The 25,597-nt window shown below is 39.3% G+C and overlaps 1 protein-coding gene across 5 annotated transcripts in view; it reads right to left on the bottom strand.

Moving 5' to 3' along the window:
• znf536 (zinc finger protein 536) overlaps window positions 1-25,597 on the bottom strand; it is a 178,305-nt gene that overhangs the window by 148,770 nt on the left and 3,938 nt on the right. For all 5 annotated transcript variants that reach the window (XM_052561460.1, XM_052561464.1, XM_052561462.1 and 2 more), the window contains exon 2: window positions 21,782-21,815. The gene's annotated coding sequence lies outside the window, so the exon portion shown is untranslated. The remainder of the gene's footprint in view (window positions 1-21,781; window positions 21,816-25,597) is intronic.

The raw sequence follows: 25,597 nt of genomic DNA, 5'->3' as shown, positions 1-25,597 counted from the left end.
TAAGAAAGAAAGAAAGAAAGATTGATTGATTTATTGATTGATTGATTAAGAAGTCTGAATGAAACGCATTACTGTTTCCACATACTTAATCACCACAACTATTTTCAACATTGGTAATAATAAGATATGTTTTTGAGCACAAAATCTGCATATTAAACTGATTTCTAAAGGATCGAGTAATACTGAATACTTGAATAATTGCTGCTGAAAATTCAGCTTTGCCGTCAGAGGAATAAATTACATTTAAAATGTAAAAATGTATTACAATACAAAAGGTTTTCAATTTTAATAAATTTAACAATAATTAAACAAATGCAACCTTGATGAGCATATATATATATATATATATATATATATATATATATATATATATATATATATATATATATATGTATATGTATATGTATATATATATATATATATATATATATATATATATATATATATATATATATATATATATATATATAAAACACACACACACACACACACACATGTCCTAACAACCCCACACTTTTGAACAGTGGTGTATATCATGTCATATAATGTTACAGTCACACTGTTTAATGCTCCTTAAATGGTGAAGTTAAGATATCATCTTCTATAATAGTCTGCTTTCTTCCTCTGAGCATCGGTGCCAGCATCTTTACTTTCACCACACACACGAAATACTCGCGCACCCCCACCGAAGACAGCGAGTGCTCCGCGAGTCTTTAAAGATGTCATTTTTTTAAACATACACATCAAAGTTGTGGAAGAGAGGCTTTCTTTACTGAACATCTGCCTTTGTGTTCAAGTACAATCTAGCTTTGAAAAGAGAAGGAGGGAAAGCGAAAGACATCCAAAGATCGCTTTCCCATCCACATCCCCCCGCGCCGACTGGCAATACATCATTTGTATTGATGCAATATTAAATTTCAATATCGCATGTCAAAAGGTACAAAATGATAGATCATAGCCTAACTAAATGAATTATTAAAGGGGCCAGACTGCACCATGCTATCGGCTTCTCTCCCAATCAACTGTGTCTGAAAAGTACAGTTTGATACTGGCAGCATTTCAAAGCTCGAGCGATTCTCTCTCTTTGTCTCCGTTGCTCTTCGCTTTCTTTTCCTCAAAGTTTTTTTTTTTTTTTTTTATTGTTCCTCATAATGAATCTGGATTTGTGTCACCCCCAAAATCCACCCACAATGCAAAGCTGCGTGAGCGTCGCTTCCGATTGTGTGGAATTTTTGTTTGTTTGTTTTCTTTTTTCCGTCCTGTTCGCTCCGGAGAATGCCAAACGTTATCAGATTACTCTAATCTGTTGCTAAAGAATTTAAAAGCAGGGCTGAAATTGTTTTCAACAGCCCAACAGCCTACAGCCCTTCCTTAGAAAACAAAGACTTGGAAGGATCTTGAAACATATCGTTTAAATGCAGTAGCTTTCGAGAGGATAAATTACTTAAATAAATACTAATCAAGTAAAAAATAAAAACATCAAAGTTAAAACTTTGTTTCTTTAACATAAAAATAGCTTCAGTGTTTCACTGTGGTGGTTTTGTTTTTCGACAGCTGACCACAGAGGCCCTATTATTTCATTTCATAAGCTGTTGGTCACCTAAACAAGAAACAAGTACACTATGTAATTCTGAAGTCCAATAATTATATTCAAATTTTAAAGTCAAAAACATGATAATAATGCATGCGTGTGTGTGTCGGTGGTAATGATGACTCCAGGGGGATTTAATTGGAGAGACCAGATTGTCGGACCGGTGACCCCACACAAGTCAAGGCCACCATTAGCGTTCGGCTCGCATGTTAACAAACACAATCCCTTCGCCTTTTACCGTGGCGAAAATTCAATTTGAGCTCTTTGTCTGCTTGCTGCCTTTGCCCTAACGATGGTCCCCGTCTCTCTCTTCCTCGCTCTCTCTCCTGCTTTTTCCCCTTAACCAACAGAACACAGAGGAGTCGTTAGGACCCTCTCTTCATTACTTCAAAAAACCAATCATTAGACACCAGAGTATATACGTAATTAGAAAATCACTTCCTTTGCAATCCTGGCTAAGTAGTTTACATACTGTAATTACAGGGACAAAATCAATTTTTAATCATTCTACTGATTGGGCTCATCAGCTCAGTAGGAACATTGTATCCTGCTTGTTGTGCGAAAGCAACATCTGGGCTAAAACAATTACCCTTTTGTGTTCCAAAACTATTCAGCGCAGGGCATTCTCCAGCACCCGACGGCTGCCACTAAGCCCCTGCGTAGCCATCTCTTTCTTCTTCGTTCTCTCTACCTCCTTTCCATTTTCTTCTTCTCTTTCTGCCCTTGACTGTTGCGTGGCGGATCGCATTTAAAGCCTTATAAATCAATACGCTATAATAAGATGCTCTTGAGAAAACGCAGCATATTGCTTTTTTAACACCTATTGTTTCCCCCCACCCTTTTTTTAGACTTTGTCGTGTTGCTTGTTGTTGTTTTATAGCGTCTCAATCAGGCAAAAGGGAACAGATTTTGTTTTGCCTGAAGAAATATCACCTTATTAATAATACGTGTTCCACTCAGCTAACAATTAGAGTAGTATTTAATGCACAAGTACAATATTCACAGAGCAAAACTGTGACTGCATTTTAATTATCGTTGTTTTAAAGAAACAACACATGAACAGCGCGCACGACGAACAGCGGGAGTCATGGCCATCGGCTCTGGAGAAAAGAGATGAAGAAAGATGTTTTTTAACGCGACGTATTGAACTTTGAAGTCAAAGCATTCCTAATATGTTCCTACCCCTCGCTGCATAATAAAACGCTTTGTATTCGTGTCTATGCGATGGCGGATCGATGGGCATTAGGCCCGACTCCCTTTCTCTCACTTTGAAAACAGAGGAAATCAGATTTAGAGAAAAAAAAGGGAGATGAAAAATCAGTTAAAGCATTGATCGAGCCTGCTGTATGCAAATCACATTTGCCTCTATTTTTTGACTGATCAATAGGGTTAATTAACAGATTCGTTTTAACTGCACTTTGTGACACCGTCGACCTCAGAAATCATCGCACCGTCTCGTTGCCATCGCAGTAACGAATGACGGAGTGCGTGTGAGGGCCCATAAATCCAAAAATCCAATCCATCTATGAGCACAGGCATAACTGTAAAATATGAGCGTGCAGACAACTCTCAGGTAGATCTTTGAACATCAAAGGGGAGGGACAGCAAGGACCGTCTTGAGTAGAGGATCAAGGCCCATCGGAGTTGAAAGAAGGAATATCAACATCATCCATTTTACATGTTGTTTTAGTATTTCGGAACTCCGACAGCCAGCGTTGCATGCGTGTGGTGGCACTAGAGGTGGCATTTTTTTGCGTTGGCTCTGGTGATGTTCTACTATTTTGGATTAATAATGGATGCTTTTTGAAATGATTATTATTCCCAAAATGCTCTTTTGTGATTTGCTTTGAAGGGGAAAGCAGTGGGAAGATTGCACTTGCGAAAGGGGGCCGCTCATTTGGAGAGCTTTTTCCAATTATACAATTAGTCAGGAATGTAGGGCAACAGCCTCTGTGTACCGATCACTCCGACCCTGGAAAGAGAGAGAGCTTTTGCTTTTGCTTGTCGAGTCGAGTGAAAAAAAAAGTAAATAAATAAATTAATTATTTTTTTAAAAATTAATAAAACAACACTGAACAACTAGCCCAGAAAACGGTACAGTGGGAATGTACTGTAAAAAATGGGATAAAAAAAAAGAAAAAAAAGTCCTGACCTTGCACCTTGCTAGTGTTGATTGCGTGCAAACACCAAAAGCAATACATTGTCTACTATTAGACAGAGTAACGGGGTCAGGCAATTCTGTTTAACTATATCTCTTTGTTTCTGAAGGGCTTTTTGCTGTTACATAGGGCCGGGTTGATTGGCCAGTGTTGGCACCCAGGACCAAAAAGTCCTAATTATGCCACTGATTATATATTTTTTTTCTTTTAGATGGTGAAGAGATTTTAATTTTATCATTTGCCCTTTCCATTGTCCTCTTGCCAAAGCTGGTATAATGTCTGCTAGTTACTTATGAGTGGGGAAGAGAAAGAGAAAAAGAGAGAAAAAAAAAAAAAAACACAACAGCTACCATCTGCTTGCCTGTGGATTTTCTGTAATCGCTCTTTACTGATTACACTGCTGACTACATGAACCTCTTAAATAATTATCCTGCAATAAAAAATGCTAAATAATTATTATCATTAACTCCTAGCAAGACGGCTGCCACTCCAACTAATGCTGCCTAAACTGTCAGAGACAGAGCGCCTATGTGCCATGTCAATCAACGGATGGTGAAAAAACGGACAATTTTTAGGATGCTTCACAAGAGAGATGAAGGTTTGATGGATAATGTCTGCCTATATTACAGATTAAACTCAAGAGCGAAGGGGTTTGTAGGCGGAAGCTATACGACACGCAAAGCGTCTTCGGGGGCTCCGCAGAAGTCTGTGTTTTGTTTCTCGCTTTGTTCTGCGTGTTTGATTTTGTCCTCTGGATATCGAAAAAAAGGACAGAAAGTGAGCAGTGCCTGACACCGGTACGTGGTTGTATGGTACGTGATCCTCTCTGAAGCAGAGGCCGTCCTGTAGGAGTTTATTGAGTTATGAGCGTACGTATTTACAGAATTGCTTTGGACGACACATGTTTATGATGGATCCCGTATGGCTGCCGCGAGTCATATAGAGTTCAGTTTAGAGGAAAAGCCAGTGATTTGACAGTAGCCTTAGCAACAGAATTCTAGTGTAATATTCTAGTAATAGTGGCGCTAAAACACTATTTTTCTTTTTTTTGTTTCAGTTAAATGCAAGGAATTTCATTGATTGTGTCTTAAACTAAAACTAACTTCTAAACCTTATCCAAAATCCCACAATGATCAAAATGGTGTAGGATTTAGTTTGAAACTTTTTTCTTTCAGAAATAGCTAGTACATTTCACAAAGAATTACAAAGAAATGGCAAGTACAAAAACAATATTTTAAAATAGGAAGACTGAAAGAGTATTTTTCTTGCAAAACATATTCCAACAATCTTTATTTACTTCATTTGTACTTTTTATAATGTAGCCTTAACATTATTGTTTGTGCGGTTTGGAGTCTAAACTGAAGTCTGCACTTTTGGCTGTGTGATTGAGTTGACCAATGAAATCAGCTGTGAGGCGGGGTTTGCATTTAAGTGGTTTTTCAAAATAAAAGTTAAAAAAGATGCAAAACCAACACACCTTCAAAAAAACAGCATTAAATCAAAAAAGGCTGAAAAGTGGTTTAGACGTATCGATTTTTGATCAACATCGTTCTCCATGGCCTACCATTACACATTACCTTCCTTTACTGACGTTTCTCTCCATATTTTAATAAAAATGTTTTGCATTTTCAAGCTTCTAGAAAAAGGTTCTCATTGATTAGTACTTTAGCGCCAAACAATCAATTCCTACAAACCGCTCTGACCTTGCGCGCGGGACGACGACCTATTACGGATTAAGAGAAAGCTTTGTTCACTGCAGGAAAGTGAAAACTGAGAACAGAAAGATGCGAGGAGGAGTCCGGGACCAGAAGAAAGCAGAAAACAAAGAATACGCGAGAAGCGGCGCAGCGAGACAGATGTAAAACTGAGAAGTGTAGGAGCGCTACATCCCACCCTGTGAGCTTGTTGTGGAGCCATCATCCCTTTTCATCTCTTCTCTTTTTCGGAGGACAGAAGATGTTGGAGTAAAACGGCAGGCAGACCCAATCAGTCGAGCCCTGATACAGACAGATAATTCACCCCTCCTGTCACATGATCCCTCATCAGTCTGGGAGATGGGGATATATCGCCAGCAGCTCCCGGAATAATGGCTGCACCTGTTTACCGTGTCACCTCTGTTTGCTAATTGTCTCCTTGAGCTACATTGGGGAAGTGAATATGTCTCCTGCTTCTGACAGGCGGGCGTTTATTTGGAAAATATCATTACTTCCAGCATGATTGTTCTTTTTGCTGCTTTTCTTCTTCTTATTTTGTCACTTTATGCTTTTCTCTCTCTCTTTCTTTTTGTCTTAACTGTCTTCTCTCCAGCAGGAGGGGGGAGCAAGTGGTAAAAGTTAAATGACTATGCTTGGATTCAGATTTCACGTCCTGATTAGGCGAGGTGACAGCGCGCGGCTGAAAAGTTCACATCCACTTGTTTCGCTGAGGAGGGGAGCGTGACAGACATCTTTAATATCCTCCTGTTTTGGTGCCATCAATCCCTGTGCCAAGCAGTCGTACCTGCAGCCGGGTGCGAACGAGGGAGGCGGCACAGGAAGAACACAGACAGGTTCACGCGAGGGGGTAGACAAGCGCCTGTAAACAAACTCAGCCCATGCAAGAGATTCAGCAACCATGCGTTTGATTTACCTGTAATTACAACTTCAGAAAGTTGCGCCATATTCGCACAGCTAAGATGTGGCAGCTGCAAAAAGCGAGGGAAAAAAAACAAAAAAAAAACTGATAATCGGTTGCTTTTTCTAATATAACGCTACACTTTGTAGCATTTGGGTTTCATTTAGGGGTCAGTTGTGTGTAACTGAAGCCTATAATGTTGCTCCACACTGGTTCAGGTGTAATAAAGACATGTCCTGAGACAGACCATGAGCTCTGTATGTGGTGCAGGAGAGAAGGCCACTTTGATGACGGGGTAAAATATGATTCCTGTCCAAGGTGCCACTTTCCTGAGAACAAAACCTCCTTCCTTCCCTCATCCGCATCATCAGCATCTGTGTCTCTGTCATCAGTGTCATTGATGCTTTTTTTGGTTTTCCTCAAAGCAAAGCAAACAGACAGAATTTCTTGTGTGATCACAAATTCAGTTTGATATAAATATATACCGATTTAAATGCAACTTTAAGGAATATTATCACAGCTTTTGTGGGGGGGGGGGGGGGGTCCACATTTTAGAGAAGCGTTACAAAAATGAATAAAGCCAGTTTACGTGATAGCACGCACTTTAATTAAAAGATAGCAATTTATAAATGCTGCAAAAAAAAAATATATTTACATAATGTTTACTAAAAGAATTTGAAATAAGTATTTAGAAAATTTTATTAAGCCAAAATACAACTTCATAAAAAAAATAACTGTGTGAAATGATATATATATATATATATATATATATATATATATATATATATATATATATATATATATATATATATAAATAATTATTATAATAATTATTATTATTATTATTATTATATGTAGAATTTTACTTCTACATATCTTCTAGAATAATACCCAACAATAACAATCAATTTAATCAGCCAATCGGGGGAAAAAAAAGCCAAATATCTGCCAATGGATCACAAATTCACAACCGTTTCTACTTTATATTGGAGCCTTAAAATTGAACAGGCTGTTGTGAGTTGCTATAATTTTAAGAAAGCCCCTTTCCCATCAAATGAGTGACAGTGCCTTTCTCCGATAAGACACAAGCTGCTCATTCAATTTAGCTTTTAACTGCCTCATCCTTCATTACTAGCCTCTCTGCAAATCCTACATCACACTGTAACAGATACTGCACCTTAAACATGCACTGAAATGTTTAGGAATCCACTTGTTTCTATTTAAATCCTGCTTCACAAATTTGCATATTCAATAAAAGCACCCACATCCTAAACACACTGGCATGGAATAACTCCATTTATTTGGGCGTGTTTTTTTTTTTTGTTTGTTTTGTTTTGTTTTTTTGTAACCTTAACGGACATGTAGGCTAGTACAGAATCACAAAAAAAAAAAGAAACGTAAAATCTGACATAAATTTACAAAGTATCGAGCGTTACCCAATCCTGCTTTGAAAGACTCCTGCTCAGCACTAAATAAATAATCTGGACGGCATAAACTCTGTGAACTACATAACCTGACCTCCCTTTAAAGTAGCACAGAACCCTGAGAATACAGGCCTCCCAGAGAGAGAAGGAGAGGGGGATAGAGAGAGAGGGCAGCAGTGAGAGGGCAGGGGCACAGATGTGGGGCTCAAAGCGGGCCACCCCCAGAGCCTGCAAGGGGAATTCTAATCACCCTGTAGTATTTCAATGGAGTGCCAAGACGAACACACTCGCTTACATGTATACACACACACACACATGCAAACAGATACACAGTCACACGCACACATTCACATACTCAAAGGCATGCTTGCCTTAAGACACATTCTAAATTGGATCCCAGGAGCTTTTTCTCTACCTTGTTCACCAACGGCATTGTGTATGTTTTCTGAGTACTCAGCATATGCTGGGTAACCTGAGCACTCTTTAACATACACACACACACACACACACAAACATATTGTTTCCAGAAGTAGTAGTTGATGTGTCTTTTTTTTTTTTTTTCCTAAAGGTATTTCCCATTAGGAGCTTAATTAAATTCAAAACTCCACAGATATATCTATTATGTCTAAACTAAAAAAAAAGAAAGAAAGAAATATATCAATAAATAAATAAACGCCCACCTGAGATGAAACCATGAAGCCAGGCTGTGTTTGCATGCTTATTATATTGTTTTTTTGTTTTAGTTTTTTCTATGAAATTTTAAGAAGATTTTCCAAAATACGTTCCTCCATAATAACATGCACAGATGATTGATGACTGACACTGATATCCTACAGTTTTGTTTTATTAAAACTTGTTGTGGGATGCCAAAAATTCCTCAAACTGCACTGCTTAGAGCTAAAACATATTATTAACATAGATTTTCTCCTGCCATACGCGGATCTATAGTTTTTACAACTCTTTGAAGAAAGCATTTTCTTAATTTTTCGTTACACTGGATATTATAAAAGCAACAGGAAATGAAGAGGAGAAAAATGGAATTTGGAGCCAAATTCAAACTTGGATCGCCCGCAAAACATGTCAGAGCATGTGCGCTACCTGCCACAGTCTCCAGTAAATGAGCAGAAGACTCTTGGGAATTAAAAGAAATGATGCTCTCAGTTATTTATTCACAACATTTACCTGTTAAAGGACCATTTTTAAAGGACTCAACAGACAGATCATGGAACAACACTGTCTGTCAGAGCGGCAAAATGGTAAAAGTAATCGCGAAACCAGTGAAGTGTTGACTTTACAAAGGATATGAGGAAAAAGCAGACCCCCTCTCCCACCCCCTCTTCATCACCATCTCTCTCCCTCTCTCCCTCTCTCTCTCCGGCTGGCAGCCGAAGTTAACATTTTCAGAGAGAATATTCCTCCCTCCAATAGTGGAGCGTAATTCATTTTCCATCTCTGTTCATTAATCATTGTTAAAATTAGTGATCCATTTCTTCCACTCTGCCATCTGCACTCAGCTTCGTTACAAACATGACACCTTCCCGCATAATAAAAGCTGACAGGCAAGAGGATGCCTTTCCAAATAGCTTTCTGCATATGTGCACCTCTACAACTGATGCTGTTGTCAAGACAAAAGTAGGTTATTTAAGCTCCCCACTTTAACAACGCACACACACAAACGCAAACATACACACATCTTGCACACGCATACAATCACACTCCTACCAGATGTAGATGTCCAACAACAGAGCACATATTTACATTAAACGGCGAATGGATAACATTCGCAGATTCCAGCAAACCAAGTTTCTTAGTTTGTTTCTCTGGCTCACTCTCATGTGTGCTTGCATGCTCGCAAACATAATCTTATCTGGAATGTGCTCAAATCTGAGGGGAAAAAAACACACACACACCGAAATCTAAGCTATTGTCCTTATGACAAGTAAAGTTATGAAATATCAGTCTTTAACACAGCCATCAGTGCCAAGACAACAAAGAACCTGTTGTGAGTTAATGTGCTGTTTACGTCCTCTGGAGTTTTATTTCACCTTTCATTAACACATGCTTGTTGTTTGTCCACCAGGCCTTGAGAAAAAAAAAGGCCTTGGCCCTCACCCGCAGCATGTGTGTGTGTGTGTGTGTGTGTATGTGTGTGCGTGCGTGCGTGTGTAATAGGATTCTCATTTATTGCATTCTCATTTCTCACACATGGGAGACAGAGCTTTGACCTTCTCTAGGAAAATAATAATGATAATGATGATGATAATAATAAATACATTATATTATACAAAACACATAATAAATACAACATATTTAATACTCACACCTACTCTTGACTGGTATTTGTCCAGAATATTACTAGCAGAGTCTCCTATTCTCCAAGCAGGTGGAGACAGAGAATCGCTTGCTTGGTGAAAGGCTGCGTTATGTATAGAAGCCTGTTTCTGCACCAGAGTAAAAAAGAAATTAAAAAATAAATGAAAAAGGTAATTGTGAACATTTTAAGATAAGAAAGTCACAATAATGACAATTAGCAAAAATTTTGAGATATAAATTAAAAATTATTAGAAATAAAATAAATGTTAACACTTTAGTTTGGAAGCTATTAATTAGTTGCTAATTAGCATGCCTATCAATAACATATTGGCTGTTTATTTGTACATATAAAGAACATATTCTGCATTACCATATTCTACCCAATACCTAAACTTATGAGACAAAAGTCGTAGTTAATAGCGAGATTTGGACCTTAAAATAAAGTTTAACCATAAAAACTGTTAGATATACAGTCACAATTATGAGACATAATTACAGTTTACAAAAAATAAATTCAATTATGAAAAGTAAAGTAACAACTGTGGCATATAAAGTCAAGTTCTGGTGAATAAAATTGAAATTGCAAGTTATAAAATCACAATTATGAGCAGTTGTTACCATTGTGACATTAAACCTGTTAACTGTCACTGGCCCACCGGTGGGCCTACTCATCATTACATGTTTTTAAGTCACAATTACAAGAAATTGTTTTATTTACAATTTACATATAATTTACAATTATATATATATATATATATATATATATATATATATATATATATATATATATATATATATATATATATATATATAAACAGTTACATTTATGACAAAAAAGTCAGGTGGAACGTGATAACTGTGATATGTAAAGTCCAAATTATGAGATATAGCCATAATTCTGAGATTTCTTGCTGACAGTTGTGAGAAATAAAGTCACAACTGCTGTTAGATTTTTTACTGAGTTGAGAATTGGCATCCATATGTCTGTGTTTCTGTGACGTGTGTGTGAGGACGCTTACGTGTTGGCGGAATTTGGGTACCAAATGCGAAAATATACGAGTGGACTGTGTCATCGACATGTGACTAAGTGTGTGTGTGCGCGTTGGTGAGTGTTTAGTGTCTTTGTTGGCGATGAGAGGAGGGTCGTGCTGATATAATGAGCAGCTTGGAGCAGATGATGCTCCGACTCCATCCCTCCAGATCCAGACCAGAAGCCTGTGTTTGCTTTCAGCAGGCCGGGGCTCCAGTCTCTCCGCTCCCCCTTCCATCCCAGTCGAGTCCAAGGCTTCACACTAGGCCTCCCAGGAGCCCTTGGCCCAAACCATTAATCTATATAATGCCCTCAAAGAGCGAGCTTTTTCACACCACAGAGAGCCAAGCCGAAACAAGGGCAACGGCTACACCGTCGAGTCAGCTGTTCGCCCTGCTGTCAACATACACAGATATAGACACAACACGACAGCCACAAATAAACGATTCAACTTCTAAACATATCTGAAGGACCGTAAACAAGAAGAAACCTTGAATCTTGTACGATGCCCATGAGTCGAAGCCAGTCAGCAGACGGGGCAGCAGCTAGATCGTGTTGACATTCACCCAACATGACCAAGAGAACGCCAGAGCTTCAGCAGTTTCCCCTATCCGCTAATTTGGTTTTCCTTGACCCGGACGCACACACTAAAACACACATCTCAACACCTCCATTCACAGCACACACGCAGACATGTTTAATTTCAGGTTCTCACCACATCTGAATTACAGAAAAACTGATGGTGGACAGAGGCCAGGTCCCGCCGGACTGATTAGCATCATTTAAGAAAGCGCGCAGTGCTGAGAAGACCGCCCAGCCTACGAGATGGGTGGCCTCTCCCAGCACTAGAAGTCAATACCTAGTAAACTCATTTGAATTGAACAGAGAGAAAAAGCACTCCAGCGCCCTGGCCACCGCATACATTTCCCTTCTCCCCCTTGCACACATGTATTTATGTATTCATCTGTCCCTCTCTCCCTATTTACCTTTGTCTCCCACTAAGTGCTTTTTACGTTGGTCACCATAGACTGCCGGCAGAGGTATGCATATACATTAAGAGTGGAACAATGTACTTTTTCAGAGGTATGAAAATAATAGAAGGGAGAGGCGTCCCCCTCCCTCTAAATTAGATAAGCCATGCAAATGGCTTAAAATTTTGTAAAGCTTTTGAGAAAATCCTACTTATGGTTGCGATTCTGTGCCAAAAAGTTCATCTGGCCTGTAAATTTAAGCATGGATTACAAATATTCAAATCATGAGCTTACTGTTCAAATAAACATTTCCAACAGGGAGAAAAGTTGCAAGGCATACACTTTCAACATAATTCCCTGTCTGGCATCGCCTGCCCCTCACTCCTAATAAAACAAAACCTCTCCAAAAATTCAGGAGAGAGCGGGAGGGGGGGGGAAACAAAACAAAGGAGTTAAAAGTTCGCCTTTTCATTTTTCGTCAGACTGAATAAACACCGCTGATGAAATCTGTAATGAATGTAATTGTAACCACCTATACAATTGCAATCTGCTGGGTAAGAGAGCGAGACAAAAACGGAGGGAGAGAAATCACAGGCGCAGCACAGGCTGGGAAAGTGGAACAGATAGTAGAGTTTATATTTGAAAGAAAAAAAAGAGAGAGAGAATCAAATGGCTTAGGCTGGTCAGCTGCTTGCCACATGGTAGAACTAACAAGAACTGAAGTCACAATGATTCCAGCCTGGCTTGAATGTCCTACCTCCGCTCTTACTACTCTCTCACTCTCTCCAAAACAGTGGGACCGACTTCGACTCGAACCTGGGTGCTTCTTACCATTTCAACCTTGACCTGGACGTCAGGTCTTTCGCTTCTCTTCTTCCGCCGAGAGAAGAAAAGAGAAAAGTGAAGATCTTTTTTGTGATGACAGCCGGTGCTACCCTAGGATTAGAATAGCCTCTATCATTCCAAAGCAAGAGTGCCATATTAAAGTCTTCCACATTTGCGAAATTGCAAACAGATGCAACTCAAGTACCTGCAAATAATCTGCCAAGACCAATTTCAAAAGGGAGATTTCCAAATATGTGGAAGTCATTAGGACGCGCATTATTTTTGCGATGAGCAGGAGGCTGGAGCTGGTCTAGAGGCAGATGGGTGCTGCTTTTATTAAGCCAGAAAAAAGGACTACGTGTTGTTCCATCCTAAATGAAGATATATAACGCCAACAAAACAATTATACCCCAAATATTGATGATTCAAAGACAACAAAAGAATGTACGGTTTCCTTTTATCGTTACCGACCACAATCTTTCATCTTTCTCGTTCCTTCTTCATGTTTCGCTATTCACTTCTGATAACACGAGACTCAAAGAGATCCAACGGTGATGTAAAGAGAAAATATTAAAGGTAAAAATCCTCAGATATCCGATTTCTAACTGCTGTTGTTTTCTTTCTTCCTGCTCTTTAAGAAACTGAATTGGTTCCTCTTGTTGACTCTCTCTATCTCTCGTTTTTCCTGTGTTCTCCAAATAGCGTTTTACCTCTGCATGCCTGTGCCGCATTCTCTAATTAAAAATGATTTTACCACCATGCACTGCAACAGACTACGTTAGGATGTGTCGAACAGCCACTCTGCTTCATACTGCATGGGATATCCCAGTTACACACGTTAGTCTCTACTATTTTGTTTTATGATGAGTTCTAACATTAATTAAACAAATATTTCAATGGGACGAAAAAGTTTGATTAATTGATCAAATGTTATTTTTTTCAGTCTCTTGAAAATGGTGCTTTAATTCAGCCTATAAACAATATTAAGTACAATTTATTAACCAGTAAGTCACATTATAGGCTTCACACCCACAACTAGTAAGTGTATGTGTACCAGTTTGTAAATGCTTTGGGTTCGAGAAGAACTGAGAAATCAAGACATGAATATTCACCCTCATGTTGTCCTTAATGAATTTCAATGAATTTCTTCCTTGTGTGGAACATAAACGATGGGATTTTGAAGAATAAAGTTGAAACAACATTGAACTTTCAATGTATGGACACAAATATAAGTCTCTTATGCTAACCAACAATGCATTTGTCTAAGCAACGATACAGTAAAAACACATATTGTAAAATATTATTAATATAAAATAACTGTTTTCTATTTTAATATATAATCAAATGTAATTTATTTGTATGATGGAAAGCTACATTCTCAACCGCCTTTACTCAAGCCTTCAGTGTCACATGATCCTACTGTATATAAGAATATAAATTCATTTACTGTCAATTTTGATCAACTGAATCCATCCTTGCTGAGAAAACGCATTAATTTCTTCCATCTTACTGACCCCAAACTTTTGAACTGTAGTGTATATACAGAGACATTCTTCAAAATATTTTCTTTTGTGCTCCACGCAAAGAAAGTCATACAGGTTTGGAACGGCATGAGGGTGAGTAAATGATGAAAGAATTTTCCTTTTTGGGTTGAACTCTCCATTTAACTGGTGAGGAATTGAAGAATGCAAAATGCAGTTTTTATCTCCCTCTTTCTCCCTGCACCGTCCATATTCCTTTTCTGTCTCAACGTGGCTGGCAAAAAAAAGAAAATTCTATAATTGAGCGGTACAGAACATGTGCCCTCCCCGCTCCAAGATGACAGATGGATTATAAAAACTTCAAAGGCGAGCATTTGGAGCACCAAGGGAGAGATGGTAGGTATTTGAACTATCATTCTTTACCCAGGAGACAATGGCTGCCTGACACGGCGTATACATCAAGAAATAGTGCAACCACATAGACATAATCTCCCTCTCTTGCTCTCTCTCTCTCTCCCTCCCTCTCTCTCTCTCTGTGATACATTAAACATCCTGTTATGAGTAACTTTCAGTCAGGCACAAAAAGGCTAAGGAGGGTTTGTAAGATTAAAAACAGTTCACGGCGCACACACCATTCGGAAGACCTTCGTAACTGCTATATAATGTGACATACACAGGCATAAACAGCAAATTAACTTGTCATCCACAGCGAGAAGTCACTGAATGTTGTATTAGTTTTAGAGTCTATTTAATGAAACGCTACACTCATGAAGGCTATAGCTAGAGGAGTATTTGCCCCCCTGAATGAATCCAGCAGCCAGTGAAAGAGAGGTAGTGCTATCCGTTTCTCTCATCCTCTGCCGTGCTTTAGATATGGTTGTGATCTATTAAAAAAACATGGCCATCTGTCCAACTTCCTTCAGCACAGAGGTAGCCTATGGGCAAACTACTTTTAATAATATAGAGACAAGATGTGGGAATGCCACCATGCATACCTAATGAGAAGATCTAGATCCCCCGCTGCAAATCACTACTGATTCTTATCCAAATCTGCCCCGGTGTGAACTTACTTGCTTTTGTTGCTGCTTGAAAACACACACACATACACACTTGTACTAGAACACAATCTCATTTGTTCTGCGACTGTCGACTTTTGGCTTTAAGGATTCGTCTGCAGGATCTAGACAGTAGAAGTGAATTCTCAGTTGTTTTCTTAAGATTTCAGTTCACTTCCTTCCAGTTAATTGGCACTTATGGGCACCTTTTTATGAGACACTTTGCTTTAAAATAAAATAAATATATAAAGCAACATTGTACATAGACACAAATCTGGAGACAATTTGAATCAGACAAAAAAAGCAACAACAACAAAAAACATTCTACACAAATAATTGATAATACCTGAAATCCAGACACGGCCCATTGAAGCAGACACACTTATTGATCCTTGATTTATAAAGCTGGTGGACACTAAGCTTTGAGTTTGTGCTAAGAGGGTTGCACTTTGACCTTTAGGATAACCCCAGTTTGTATGTGTTTCTGTATGAATGCGTGTGGCTTCTGCAGTGGAGCGTGTAGTGACGTTTTTCTCCGACTGGTCACCTTTTCAGTGGCCATCAGGATTTCCGCACTAATCCCAATGGATCATCCTATCAGTGCTTAAAGCATTATATATATATATATATATATATATATATATATATATATATATATATATATATATATATATATATATATATAATATGTATTATTACAGTTATAACTAATTACCTATAACTACTAAATAACTAGTTAATAACTATTATGGAAATAAATAAACCAATAATGAAAAGTTGGGGTTGGTAAGATTTTTAATAATTTTGAAAGAAGTCTCTTATTATTATATTTTAAACTCATTGTTTGTGTGTTTTGTTTTTTGTTGTTTTTTTTTCTTAATTATATAACTATATTTAAACATTTTCTTGGGTGGCACGTGATCTTTCAGAAATCATTCTAATATGCTAATTTGCTGCACAAGAATAAACACTATTATCAATGTTGAAAAGTTGCACTGCTTAAAGGTCCCTTGAAATGCTTTGAAATACGCAGTGTTTTTCTATGCTTTGACGTCATTTGAACTGTAACAGGAAGACAGCGTGGGACATATCAAGAAGCCCCACTCCTTTTTTAAATCGCCATTAGCGTTCGTTTATATCACAGCTTTGTGCTAGAGCCGTTCACAGCCGTTGAGCTCCGTAAAGCCATATTTGACAGGGTATGTCAGCCACAATATCATCCATATTACTATAAAGCATAGCATTCTGTGTAGAATTCAAATAGGTTCGAATCCCCATAAGTTTTGTGGTCTGTGCCGACTAACACAAATGATCCGCTCCGTGCTATCATGTCTTTTGACCGGAGCAGACTGTGTGTGCAGTGCGTTGGTTAACATAATATAGTGCAAAACCAGACTTCTTTTTTCTCAGTGGAAAGCATATATATACACTGTCTGAATCGTTCCCTATCTCCTATATTGTGCATCATTTACCATACAGAAAATAGTAATTCTGTGAACAAGTGACCGATTTCAGCTAGCACTTTAGCATCTATTTATAGAGTAGGGGGCAGGACGCTTCGGATTCTAGAGAGAATTTGATTGGACAGAAAGTTTGATGAGAAGCTGACACTTTAACTGACACCATCGAGAACTAATGTTTCTGATAATCGACCAAGCGGGCACACGTATCAGCTGAAATGATCTCAAAATGGCCAAATATCTGCCAACGTATTAATCATTTACCAGCTGTGATCAACAAATCTCCACATATAGATCTTTGTATTTGTCATAAATGGTGCTATAGTAGTTTTTTGCAACACACCCTCCAAAGGCAGGAATCCAGGTGCAATCTTTTACCTTTAGTTTCTCAGCTCCTCTCAAACACCTGCTCTATTCTTCAACAAAGTCCCACGATCCTGCCTTCTCTCTTCCTAGGCTCGGAGGTGTGCAGTACCTTCCTTTGCTCATAACCAACTGACTACAGTGTTTGATTAAAAGCGCATTTGGACGGTAGAGAAAGAATCCGACCCGGCCTCCATAATTAAGATCATTTCCGAGATTACTCACAACAACAAAAGTGGAAAGCGGGGGTCCGGCGGCCAAGGCGAGGGGATGAAACAGAGGAGCATGGGACGGGGCAGACCCCTTGTGTGCCTGGATCAAACATCCAGTTGAGGAGAGACGGACCCCCACGGCTCCCATCACACAAGTCCTTCTCTGGGATACAAACAGATCCCGCTTCACATATCAGTAGGCAATATATTCAGTGCACGCCGACATATCACACATGTACACGCACGGCAATTTCACAATAAATCCCAAATTAGAGGGAAAGAAATAACAAAGTCCTCCCAAATAAAGGAGCTAACACGCAGACACATAGCACAGGAGCAAACAAACATTTTCGTATGCAATAACGCAAATACACACACTCCATTTTGGAGTAACAATGCTGCAGGTGCTGTTCAAGTCTAATGAAGACAAATAAACGTGCGAGAGTGCCTAGAAGTCACATAATAACAAATAAAGATCAATACTTCTCAGAGGAGAATTATTAGCCAGCTTTGTGAGTTTTAGCCAAAAGCCTCTGGGTGTGATTTGTTCTGTCTCACTCATAACTTCCCTTTTTCACAGCAGACACAGAAACCCCACATCACATTTCTCTTTCTCTCCTTCTCTCGTGTGCGCTCTGCTATGGCTGTGGTTAGGGCGCTCACTGAGGCGTTGCGAGTTAAGTGGCCTGCCCAGAGGGAGCGTGGAGCTGCTCCGTGGCCCACCTGGGCCTTGATCCCAAGACCCCCTGCGGTCAGAGGTCCATCTCCTTAACCGTTCCTCTGTGATGCTTCGCATTACCCCGGCCGTCCTCAGCCTCCAAACCCAGTGCGGGAGGCCATTAATATAATCACAGGGATGTAGTGTGCGCCGGAGAGCCCCGAGGCTACGGCAATCAGCGGGACTGAGTGAGGGCTAAGAGAGACTGAGGGGAGAGAGAGAGAGGAAGAAAAATATATAAACTGAGGAGAAAATCTCCCATAGCTTCCACGTTCTGCGCGCGCCGAAACAGGATCGCGTCGGATCATCATTCCTGGAGACGCGGGACAAGAGGGGGGCTGAGGTTTGCACTTTAAAGGGGACCTCCCACGACGGAAAGAGGGAGAGAGAGGATCGGGGGAAGGGGGGGATCATGAATCTTCTCTGCCCAACCTTAAGCCTCTCTAGTTAGCTGATCTAACGATGACTGGTCACAGTACCATCATCATGCAAATTTAAACAGAGATGATCTTTTAGCCGCCTGATGAGGGGGCCACACATACAGGAAAATTGTTAATGATCAACACCAGACCACAGGCCCCTTCCTCTGCGCCCATCACGTCATCGCCCGCTCGCTCTCGCTCTGAAACAGCCGATATCCATAACATTCTGATTAGCGTCATGAAATTAATTCACCCTTAAGCATCTTAGCGAAATCCAACCCACATTTATGTATAAACGTCCAAACTATAAATATCGTGTTTATATTTAAAAAAGCACACGGAAAATGTATTTTACACCGTTTATGGAAAACACACAGCACACTTTCAGATGCAAGCAGGAAACAAAATGCCATCATGTTTCCCCTGGCACAAAAGATAGGCTGTGAACGTACACTTCCAGTGATGTTCTGAATTCTTTAACTCCAAAATGCATTTTTTTTCTACAACAAACAGGTTAAAAGGTAACCCTTGTACTCGTTCATTTGACCTCGGGAAGTTACGAAGGATGCTGGCGGTTGATCTGACAGAAAGAAGTCATGCGTTAAAACTTCCAGAAGTGTAACTGAACTCTAAGCTGTCCTTTCTGAACATGCCTTCCATTTTTTTCCAGCCTCCAGTCGTGTGGGTTTGGAGTGGATTGGATCGTCCACATTACCACAGACTGATCTATACTGACAGCCTTATTTACAAAAACGTGGGGAAGAGTAACAAGGCAAGTTACCCCACACTCTCTCCTTCACTCACTTAACTTAGCTTTCTCCCAATTACAACGATTGGCACAGACGCCATAACAAAAGAGATGAAACGGGCAACTTAAGAGACAGACAACAACACTTCGTGATCAAGACTGAAAAAAGGGAGCAGGCGAGAGAACAAAAACAATAACAGACAAGAAAGGGGGAGAGGGAAAAGAAGCTGATTTGTGAAAATCGGCGGAGATTGTGGGAGATGTGTTATGGGTACGCGTCAGCAGGAGGGGAGAAACACATCTTAAGACTTAAAAGGTGTGTAAAGTAAGCTGAGCATCGGGGGAATTCTCTCTGAGAGCCCCTTTAAAATTCACCTCTGTATTAATGCAGATAAATAAAGGCAAATTCCCCAAAGTAAATACTGTTTAACTCTCACCTTCAGCAAGAGTTACTTAAAGTGCTTCTCACAGGACTGACAGCCCTCTACAAACAAAGCAACCAGGTGGCTGATTGTATGTGTATATATGTCTACAGCATTTAAACAATGCAATTATTCCTTTACAAAATATGGTATACCCTCCACCACAAACACGATAGTAACACAAATATTTTATTAAAGGGGGAAGGGGGCTGTGTGGGTAACTTTTTATAAGACCAAATAAATAAATAAATTGAAAATAATAATAATAATAATAATAATAATAATAATAATTAGTGCTGGGCAATGACTAATTGTGATTAATCACATCCAAATTAAAAGTTTTTGTGTACATAATATGTGTGTATGTACTGTGTATATTTATTATGTATGTATAATATACAAATGCATGTATATATTCAAGAAAAAAATATGTTTATATATTAAATATATTTTTAAATAATATAAATTATATGAATATACATATATACATGTAAATAAATATACATATTTTCTACATATATTCTGTGTGTGAGTGTGTTTATGTATACATAATAAATATACACATTACGCACACATATATTATATGACACAAAAAAGTATTTTGGATGCAATTAATCGCTATTAATCATTGCCCAGCATTACTCCTACTACTACTACTAATAATAATAACATCAAATTTTCCATCTATTAAATCTGTGATATTCTCCTAAACTCTAAAAGTGTTGACCCTCTGAAATTTGGGCTTGGCCTTAACCTTGGACAGAAATGAGCAGATCTACAAATACTTACATACTTAATATTTGTTCTGGTGGGGAAACTGTAGGAAGGTCTGTATACTCTTATGACACAGAGGGTCTGAAGATGTGGCAATGCTGGTATGGCTAGAGGGGTGCAGGGTGGACGACTGTCACAGAGGGGCATGTGTTCAAAGCCTGGAACACTCATTAGCATTCAGACCTGTTTATTTACTTTAAGATCGCCAGAAAAACAGTGAAACCCTATTAGAGCTTTTGGAGGAGGGGAATATGGTGTTTTAAAAGTTCTAGGTTGCATGGTGTTTAAAGTCGCTAAATATTTGCAAATAGCCATTTGGGTGAAAGATGCATTCATATTTAGAAATATAAAAACTGTAAAATGTCAACTAAATGACTGATAAAATAAATGAAAAGATGCTCAGTGTATTTATAAAATCAATCATTCATTAAAAAATATATATACATAATAATAATAAACTAAATCAGCCTTAAAATAATAATTATTATTTTGAATGGTTTAAAGTATATTAATTGCGAAAGAAATTTCAATATTAAGGTCAGATATTGAATGATACGGCCCTGATGTGACCATGATTCAGTTCAAAGTAGCAGGACAGACGTGCAGAGGCATTAAAGAGCTTTGCAAACAGGCGGTCATGTCCCTGACTGATATCAAGCGGCAGTTATCAGCACTGCCACACACAGATCTCTCACAGCCTGTTCAAGAGCACAGCACAGATATGTTAAATACATCACCCTCTCTCTCTTTCAACATCTCTCTCTCTCTCTCTTTCCCAGTGCCAGTGCTTCCCTCTTTCCCCTCCGTATGCCATCTCTCTCTCTCTCTCTCTCTCTCTCTCTCTCTCTCTCTCTCTCTCTCTCTCTGGTTAGGAGCTGCTAATTCACAGGGTCTGATCTGTCTGTAAGGCTGGAGACGCCAATGCTATCATTATCAGCCAATTCAGCCAGCCGTTAAATGGAGGAATCAGGAGACATTTGCTCTCCTCCACTATCGCAATGACATCATTACCGGGAGAATCAACAGCACAAGCACTCTGACCGTGTGTTAGTGTGACTGTGGGAGTGTGTGCGAGAGCATGTGTGCATACACATTGCATGTGTGTGTGTATGTGTGTGTGTGTGTGTGTGTGGTGTGTGTAAAACATAAAAGGGTCATATTCAGGGGAAATTAGGGGGAGTAAAAATAACATGAGCCTACCTGTGAGATACCAAGGACCGGGACACACTGTCAGCTGAAAGTTCCCAAGTGCAGAGCATGGAGAGAAAAAAAAAGAGGGAGAGAGGGAGAAGGAAAAAGAGAGAGTGAGTGAAAGAGTCGTTTGCACATACAGGGTAAATGGCAGCTCACCGCTAGCTGTGGCACTATTTTTTTTCCCGCACCCTCCCTCCCTCCCTCTTTTTCTGTCTCCTTTTGCCGCCCCTCTCCAACATTGCGCTAATAGCCACCTGTGAACCACGCAGCCATATGATCCACTCCCAGGCCTCTGGAGTGGAGTCACCTCTGTGTTTTTCGGCCCCCTCCTCCAATGATAAATCATCATCGTTTAGCTAATATCCGTTTTTAACCTCTCTCCCTGATTAACAACACTCTTCCCCCCTGGATACAAACCACTCCTGCTACAGTGCAGCTAAACAGCTCGCCTCTTTTCCTTTTTTTCCCCCCTCCCTTCGCTCTCTCTTTTCCGTATTCCTTTGCTCTCGGTTTCTCTTTCCTTCACTTTTTAAATTATAGGTCCTTCAAAGACAGGACAAATAACAATTCATTAACCATGACTGTCACGTTTACTCGAAAGGGTCACTATCAGCATTTTAACCTTCAACTGCTCAAGAACAGGATGAAAAGACACATGCATTTTAATTAACCAATAAAAACAATCCTAAGTCGCAAATAAGCACCAAACAGATGTTATGGATTATAAAGTGTCTGGAAACACGTAAATATACTTGTGTAAAAGCGTCGCGGTGATTATGCAGCTACAGAGATGAAAAATAAATAAAATAACACTTTGCGCTTCTGATACGGCGCCCCTAGTGGAGGAGGCAAGAGAGAAATCCAGTCCGCGCAGATCTGACTGGAAATTGTCAAAATATTTGCAGCAAAGGAATTCCGACATGCAAGCGGCTTGGGCTTCCCTACAAAGGACCCATCTTCCCTGAGTAACAAGTGGAGGGAATGAGTGCCGACAGAGAAGCTAAAATCCCTCAGGCTAAAGAAATCCAGCTATTGTAGTAATAACCCCCGAGACCTGGCTGAGTATGTACAGCTTTCAGAGGTACTTCTCATCCTATTTGTAGCTCCGCCAGTGATGTATGTGTGCGTGCGTGTGTGTACTGGTAAGTGACGGCGTGTACATAGCGTAGGTCACTTCACTGCTCATGCACTCCTTTAAACAGGCTGTTTTTTCCCATGTTCTCTTTAATTTTATTATTATTTTTTTTATATATATATATATATATATATATATATATATATTTTATTTCATTTCAGACAAGTCCAACTTCCCACCACAAATACTCGCTGGGGTTTGCCTATAATACTATAATGTATTTTTTTCATCTCTCTTCTCGTTTTTTTTTCTCCTTTTTTGTTCCACAAGGCAAGTTTCATTAAAGATCCAATTATGCAAATCAGGTCCTGAAGAGCCAGTTGAATATGCAGTATAATAGTGTACCGTAATAGTTCAACACAATATACTGCATCTGAGGCAGATTTACGAGGCAACATAACTGCTACGCCTCCGTCCTTTGGAGAAAACCTCTTGATCATAATTAAAGGTGCAGGGTCCCTCTTTACTTCTCAGTGGCGTCCATTTTAACCAGGCCGCCCTCCAGGGGGCTGCAGTCCCTAACACTCAGGGATGGTGCACCCATTGGGGTCATGACCTGGAAACAGTTCAAGGGTAGGTGTTGTTAAACTCCCCCCAATTATCTGGAGACATCTTGTAACAGAGATGCCCTCCGCTTCAACAGCGGACCACCCAGCCATCAGAGGTATCTGCAACTATCGTTGGTGCTTGTGCAGCCCTGCAAATATTTACCACTATTTTAAGAGCTCGGATTAGAATGCAAAACAACATAATAGCATGTGCTTACGGCCAGTGATTGACAGGAAGTCGCTTGTTTGCGCAAAGCCCCTGTCTGCTGAGATGACATGGCTATAATTTTGTGCTTCTCTCCAACTCAAAAGCAAACTGTCATGTCAGACGGTGCCTTATAGTACACAGAAATTAGTTGTTTGCTAGGTTTTTTTGGGTGGGGGGGTTCTATTAAAAGCGTTAACTCAGCAGTAACCACCATTATTAAATATAAGATGCTAGCCATAAAAAAAAAATAAGAAAAGTGGGGTGTGGTCAGATAAATAGGTGTCCCATTTCTGGAAATCGAGTAAGGCTGTAGCCGAAGGCTGACCGTGTCTCCCAAGGCTGTGTAAACCTGCCCCATTCAACACTCTCTATAATGACCACATGTCCCACAACCTTTCTGTACACACTCGCTCTCTACATGTGTGACAGAGAGTGTGAGCACGTGTGTGGTGTTGGGAGGGCTGATTTTCGTCCACCCATTCCCTCTCCCACAGGAGAGAATTATGAGATCGGGGGAAAAACTTAGCAGGATAAGAAACATCTGCACACATCTGTTCAGTTCTGTCATCTGCGCATGGGCTAACTTTAACTGTAACGTATGCTTCCCTTCCAGTGCTCGATATTCCTCAAAGCGCCATTAGTCTATCTATATATTTTCCTCATGGAAAGTGCCTCCGGGTGGAGTAGAGCAAGGACCCTATCTCTCTCTCCCTCGCTCCGTAGACAGACAGACGCTCCTTCTGGTGGCACCCTGGCATGAGGCAGTGGAGACAAGATCATCCGTCACCACCTCATCTGTCAGGGCACTCTTTATTCTTAGATCACACACTGACTGACGTCTGTGATTAGCCCGCTCAAAAACTTCCACTCCTCTACCCCCTCTCCCTCTCGATCTCTCTCTGTCTGTCTGTTTCGAACGACTACCAAAAGCCTTAGAAATCATCACTCATTTATAAGTGACATGTGCATAACGAAATGTCCTTATTCCACTATAATTATTTGTTAAATACAAAAGTTGGCATCTGTCAGTAACCGAACATTCCCATTTATATTACGTAAAGTGACATGCTGAACTGTGTCTTCGGCTGTACACAGGCGGATATTGAATGACAGGGAATTATGCGCTTAATCAATTGGAGAGGACAGGCATAGGAGTAATGTGAGGCACTCTTCTAAATGTACTTTCAGAGGAGGATGGATTATATATACCATATTCTATATCTATCACTATACGACCACACCCATAACTTTACTCTAAAAAGTTGGATGTTTGGAGATAATTCCATTCCTAACAATGTGGGGAAAAAAAATTACTTCTTAAAAAATAATGGTTAAAAAAAAAAAAATCAAGTTGAAGGGCTATTTTTTTTTTTTTAAGTAAACATTTCATTTAAATGTTACATTAAAATCTATCATTGAAAAAAAAATATTATTAAATAAATTTCAGTTTCACTTGTGCTGTTTTTACATTTCAATGCAAAAATAAAATAAAAACATAACAATTAGAAATTTGTATATATTTCAATGGCATTTTTATCCTCCTCAATAGTCCCAAATCAATAATCATCATAAGCCAACACTGGTTATTCTGCCACTAAATAACCATTTTTGTGTTCCCTAAAGAATGACAGTGAGTAGTTCTTAAAATAGCCACTTTTCTTAGTTTGAAGAATATAAAAAAAATAATAATGCTAATTAAATAAATGAAAAAAACTTTTTCCACAATAAAGCACATTTTGTAAAATGGAAAGGTTCCGTGGATGTTAAATGTTCTTTATAGAACCATCAACACCAATAAAAAAAAGTGAGTGTAATTGTAAAATATTGAAAAATGTCATTAAACAAAGATAGATTCTTTTCTCAGGAGTTAACATAACCTTCCTTATCAAGGTCACTAATGTTATTTGTTAATTCAACAGCATCACGTGAAT

Source organism: Carassius gibelio, chromosome B7 (genome assembly GCF_023724105.1).
Source record: "Carassius gibelio isolate Cgi1373 ecotype wild population from Czech Republic chromosome B7, carGib1.2-hapl.c, whole genome shotgun sequence".
Taxonomy (NCBI): domain Eukaryota; kingdom Metazoa; phylum Chordata; class Actinopteri; order Cypriniformes; family Cyprinidae; genus Carassius; species Carassius gibelio.
Note: the sequence above shows the minus strand (reverse complement) of the source record. Positions and strands in the feature narration are given on the sequence as shown.